This window comes from Galeopterus variegatus, unplaced genomic scaffold (genome assembly GCF_000696425.1).
Source record: "Galeopterus variegatus unplaced genomic scaffold, G_variegatus-3.0.2 Scaffold1108, whole genome shotgun sequence".
NCBI lineage: Eukaryota > Metazoa > Chordata > Mammalia > Dermoptera > Cynocephalidae > Galeopterus > Galeopterus variegatus.
The window spans coordinates 73,557-79,340 of NW_007727219.1; the positions used below are offsets into that span (position 1 = coordinate 73,557).

Sequence of the window (5,784 nt, forward strand, 5' to 3'; positions counted from 1 at the left end):
GCTACGGCGGACGCGGAGGGGCCGGAGGACGGAGCGCGGGCCGCGCGACGCGCCGTAGCCTCCGGGAGCTGACCGCTAGCCGGCGGTAGGGGCTGCTCGGCTCCCGCCCTCCTCTCGGTCCCCTCCCCTGCCTGGCCCGCCCTGCCCGGGCCGGCCCGATCCCCGGCACACGGCAGCCCGCGGCTGGTCGCCACGCCAGCCAAGTTGGGATGGGGGCCTGCAGCTACCGCCCGGCGCCCGAGAGGCCACCTGCGTGCTAGAGGCAAACTTTTGTCTCCCTCGGTAAAGTTGCATTGGCCTTCTTTTGCTTGCTTTTCCTTGCGAAGCGCCTCCTACCCCGGCCGACTGGGATGCTCCGCCGTACCGGAGGGTCCAGCCAGGAACCGGAGCCACGGATCGGGCATCGGGGCACCGGGCTTAGGGAGACTGGAGGCTAGTGGGGGCGACCCCGCTTCGGGCTCTGGCCAAGCAGGGCGGGGGCGGAAGGTGGGTCCTGGGGCTAGGAAGTCCTGACCGGGGGGTCGGTTTCGCACCCCTTCCCTTCCTAGGGGAAAGCGCCTCCTCTTCTCGGGGCGCACAGCCAGGCCGGCCTCCGCCCCGCAGCCACCGCGCCGAAGCCGGGGGCTGTTTTTGCAGGGGGCGGGGGTTGGGATCGGAGGCTGGGACGCTTCGAAGTTCCCGTAGGTGGGCAGTGGGAGCGTGTCTGCAGGAGTGTGCTGTGTGCGGAGGGGCTGCAGACAGCCACTAGTGAACTTCTAACTCCACTTCTCCGCGCTGCGCGTCCCGGAGCCCTGCCTTTCTTTCTTTCTCGCTCCTTCCTCCCCCTCGCCGGGCCCTATCGCCCCCTCCCCCTCGGCCTTCGGGCCTCCCTCCTTGCCTCTCTTCTCTCCTGCCCTCGGCCCAGAGATCCGCTTGACTTCCCGAAGGGATCCACACGTAATCCTTCGCCCGGTCCTCCGGTGCCCCCACCCCTCACTTTCATACCCGCCCCCCACTCATCGTCTTTCCTCCCCTCCCAGGACAATCTCTCAACAAGTATATTTGCTGAGGAATTTGAAAAATCCACTACTGCAACTTGATCTGTGTGTGATGGATGGGGAGAGGCGCGGAGAGACTAGGGCGCCAATCCTATTAAGGGTTTAGAGAGGGGAGCATTTTCCTCGGACGGGGGCGGGAAGGAGTAGGGTGGGGGGAGGGGGAAGGGAACGTGTGCTTGCGTGTGTGAGTGTGAGCGCGCCCGCCGCGCCGGGGAGCTGGAAGTCCACCCAACTCGGCGCCTTTTCAGCCCGGCAGTAATTGCTGTCATTTCCTAGGAAACCCGAATTTTACAGTGCGGGGAGCTGGGGATGGAGCCCGCGTGCCTCACCCCGGGTGACCGGCCGCAGAGGCGCTCGAGGGCCTTGGGTGCCTCCCAGAGTGCTGCTCTCCCCACTGCCCTCTCTTTTATGTAATTGTTGTGGGGCTCCCGGAGTTGATCCCAGCTGGAAAAGTAGACCAATCCCTAGAATCTGGTCCCGCGCCTGGGGGGTCTTTTGCGCGCCCCTCTGTCTGCCAACCCGGGCATCCTGCTCGAGGCGCGGCCTGTGGCGCGAGCTTTGCAGCCCGGTGGTCGCGGCGGTGTCCTGAGCCCCCGCCCCGCCGCCCTTGCCGGGCGTGTGAAGGTTTATCCCGACAGCTTCAGTTAAAGAGAGCAGTTGTAAAACGCTCATAGGCTGTTTGCAGACGAGGCTCTGGGGGATGTACGAGAATTTGAAAGTAAACGTTTCCCTCGCAAGCGGCATAAAATAGTGTTTAAACAAATATTGTATTGGCATGCTCAGGGGGCTCGGTGCCAAAAAGTAAAGTAAATAAACTGTGAAATCCAAAATATACAGCGGGGGGTGGGGGGGTGTGGAAGCGGCGGAACAGGCGGGCTTGTCACAGGTCTCCCTGATGAGATCTGTTTATTCTAGCCACCTCACCTACGAGGACCCCCGCCCATTTCCTTGCCTCGTTGGGAGTTTCCTTCGCTCGGCTTTCGTGCGTCTGAGGGCAGGCGCTCCCCGGGCCTGGGAGCTGCTTTTAGTTGTTCGGTGGAGGTGAAATTCATTGTGTGGCTACCTGGGCTGGTCTCCCCAGGGGAAGGGAGGGCACCCTGGCAATGCCTGGCTGGTTTGTGTTTTGAGACCTTAGGCTTTTCCCAGCTTCTGATTTGTCCTGGGGCGGTAACTCTAGAATGTAGAATCTAGACCCTGAAGATACATCCTATTGGGGCCTCCCTTCTTTCTTTCTGATCTCTCTTCTTGCGCCTCTTTCTTTCTTCCTCTTTCTTGCTTTTGTTTTCCTAGACTTGCTGCTTCTCTCCTGAGGGTCACAGGAAATTGTGGAGGTGTTCTCTCTGGGACTCAAATTCCACTCAAACCCAGCCATATGGAAAGTTGTCACTTGTCTAATGAGTTTTAAAGATAATTATAATTTGTAAGATTTAGGGCGGTTTTGTATTTGCCCTCTGCTTTGAGAAATATGCCAATTTCATGAGGCTATTTCGTGATTCTAGGGGGATTTAGGCTAACGCAGGGAAGAGCCTGCTTGCAGGCTGCCTGCCGAAGAGCTAGCCCTCTGGTGAACTGCCTTTCCCTTGGTCTGGCATCTGAGTGAGGGAGTAACTGTGGCCCGAGCAGTCTGTTTGCACCGTCAGTTGGAAAGAGTGAGAATGAGAGGAAGAAAACCCCTCCCAAGCCAGGGCCGGGGTCACCAAGGAACAAGATGGAACTGTTAGAGATGTTTTTCTCCTTTGTGGGAATTGATTTGACTGGAATTTGCACAGGGTTCAGACTCCTTCTGCAGAAACTTCCATGCTGTTCCCAAATTCAGCTTGCCCCAAGATGAGGCTTTGATACATGTGTGGAGCTAGCTGAGGCCCTTGTAGCCTGGTGGCCTTAGAATGGACTGCCACTACACTTTCACAGGGATGCTCCAGTCCACTCGCAGGGAGAGCACTGAGCAGAGAAGAAATCCTTTGAGTTGCCTGGTCGGAAGAGGGGCCACAGGCTGCTGGTCAGCAGCTCATTGCCTGGCTGTGGGGGTCTTGGGGGCTGTGTACTGTAGCTGGCTTGTTTGCACTGCAGACTGAAAAATACACAAATACTTCACGCTTTTTGTACTCCCACAAGTGCCCTGTACACAGTGCAGCCCTGGGGCTGGATTAGCAAGCCAGGGGATTCAGCACGCAGGCAGACAAAATTGGATATTTGCCTAATAAACACCCTTCTTCCATGGGGCCCCCTTTGGCCACGCCAGGGGAAAACTTCACTCCACAGATGCCAGCAATTCCCTTTAAACGAGACCAGGAGGTTGTCGTGTGCACTTTAAAAGCCTGTGTGACCCCCCTCACACCCAGCTGGCTTGTTAAAGCTCAAAACTGGAGTCTCGCGTCCTTATGTACTCTGTGGGCAGGGCAGCTGGCCTTTTCCTGGGGAAAGTGTGTTCAGCCAGGCTTTCTTTCATCTGCAGGGTGCTGGCTGGAGGGAGGTGGGCAAACCAGCCTTGCTTCCTTAGGCCGGGGCGGGTGGCGCGGGTTTCTACCTGTGCCAGAGTCTGTTTCCTGGTGCACGAGGGGTGGCCAGGCCAGGTGGACCTCGCTGAGGACAGCTGTAGCTGTTCCTGCTGGGCCGGGGCCCTTTGAAAAGGAACCCCAGGGAAGCAGTTTCCCCCTTTCTTCTTTTCAGTAAGTGTCAGAGTCATGGACAAATGAAACATGTGAAGAATGCCAAAGAGAGAAACAGTATTCTCAGATTCCAGAAAATTCAGAGTGGCAGAATAGGTGATTGTACCAACAACCAGAATGTATGGCAATTTCAGTGAACAAGGTCCACTTGCTTCTAAAGAGTGGGGGGAGGAAACACTGTTCTCTAATGTTTCCTCCAGCTTGTGAAAAGGTTTGGGGAAGGATCACTGGACAATGACATTTGATAGTGTCCTTTTGTAAAGAGTGGACCTTCCACATTTTCCTGGTTTTCAAATAGACACATAACACCAGATTCGATATTAATCATTTTCTCTAAAGTTAATTTGTTTGCTGTGGAATGTAAAGGAATACAAATTATTCATTATCGTTTTTAGATTTTGAGGGTGACAAAAGCATCTTTAACCTACAGAACTATATTTAAGACCCTGGAGAAAATGCACGGATGACAACAGCATTTGGCATGCTTTGTGTCTTATTTTCTCGAGTTCTTTCATCAACAGAAGAATCCTCAGTACTGTTTCTGTTCTGTTTCTGGTTTCTTAAAAAACATACATAACATACAATTGGCGAAAATAACTTATTTAAGAAGTGACCAAAGAGTACACATTAAACTGTTTTGAGATTAGGTTTTAAATTGAGTAAGTTAATGTGGTTTTGTGTGTGTCTCATGTGTGTTGTTGAAAAAAAAACCCAGGTTGCTGGGAAGTGTGTTTTAACTGTGAGTGCCGGGTTTCATCAATTAGCATAAGAAAAAAGTTTTAGTGCATTTAGAATTGTCTTGAATGAAGAGTTCAGCAAAGGAAGGAAAGCCGCAAAGGGGTGATGGTCCATTGAGATTCTTCAGCAGCCCGGCGCTTGTCATCTGCCTCTGAAATCTGTGATCGGATATCACTTTTATCTCGCTTCTCCATTCTCTGGCCTTTTTCACACGTTCACTTTTGTCAAGGTTTATTGATTATGTTTTCTTCTCTGCAAATCTGTGGAAAATTTAATGAACCAAAAACAGCAGTGAAATAAAGGGGACTTTTTATTCATTAGCATGGGATTGGGATTGATTTCCCCCCTTCGGGCAGTGGAGGGCCCCAGGACTCCTGCAGAGGAGCTGGCGGGGTGGAGGAAGGGTGGCCCTGCTGCAGGCTGAAGAGGGGCCTCCCCAGCCCTGTGGCTTCCTGGCTGACCAGCACGGGCTCAGCCCGTGACTCCTGTCCCAAGAGAGCATTAAAAGCTCACCCACGATGGCTGTTCCTGGGCGAGTCTGTGTCCAGCCACGTTGGAGCCCCTAGCCTTGTCCTCCAGGGTCCTAGCTCAGTGGGCTTGGGGTGGGGAGGAGGTGCAGGGATATTTGTATTCCCCAACCTTACAAACCATTTGAGTGCCTGGGCCTTCCCAGGGACACAGTTAAGTATCTCCCTTCCTCCAGACCCACCTCTCAAACCTGTAATTAAGCAAAGTTGCTGGTGTGATTAGGCTTTGCTGACTCGGCTGGGTTTGGAGCCGGTTCCCTGTATGAAGTGGGGTGAACTCTTGATCTTTCCAGAGGCTTCCTGGGCTGTCTGTGGTCCACTTCTACTGTGCATTTGTCTGTCTCCCCTTCTCTTTCTCCCTCTCCTCAGTCTTCCTTCCTTCCCTCCTTCTCTCTTCTTTCCCCTTCTCTCACCCCCTCGCTGTGCTCCTCCCTTGGTCTTTCCTTTTCTTTCTTTGCTCTCCCCCTATCTCCCCTTTCTCTCTCTCCCCTCTTTTCTCTCCCTTCCCATCCTGTCCCCTCTCTGCCTCCCTCTGTCCCCTCCCCGCCCCCGCCCCGTCTGGACTTTCCTCCCCTCTCTTCCTCCCCCGTCCCCTTTCTCTCCCGTTCCGTTTTCCGCCCCGCGGAGGCCGCGTGTCCGGGCGGCGCCGACCGTGCCCGTGTCCGAGGAACGTTCCGTGCCCCGAGCGCCCGCAGCCGCCCGGCCGCGTCCCTCCCACCTGCGCGCCGGCCTGGTTTGCGGCGCCCAAACAATGGCCACATTGTCGCGGCCGCACACCGGCCGCCGCCGGCGAGTGGCGGGAGGCCGGACCCC

General features: G+C 55.3%; 1 protein-coding gene across 1 annotated transcript in view; it reads left to right on the forward strand.

Annotated features, from left to right (window-relative positions):
* Positions 1 to 220: 220 nt before the first annotated feature.
* GLI2 (GLI family zinc finger 2) overlaps positions 221 to 5,784 on the forward strand; it is a 250,402-nt gene continuing 244,838 nt past the window's right edge. The window contains exon 1 of the mRNA XM_008574794.1: positions 221 to 282. The gene's annotated coding sequence lies outside the window, so the exon portion shown is untranslated. The remainder of the gene's footprint in view (positions 283 to 5,784) is intronic.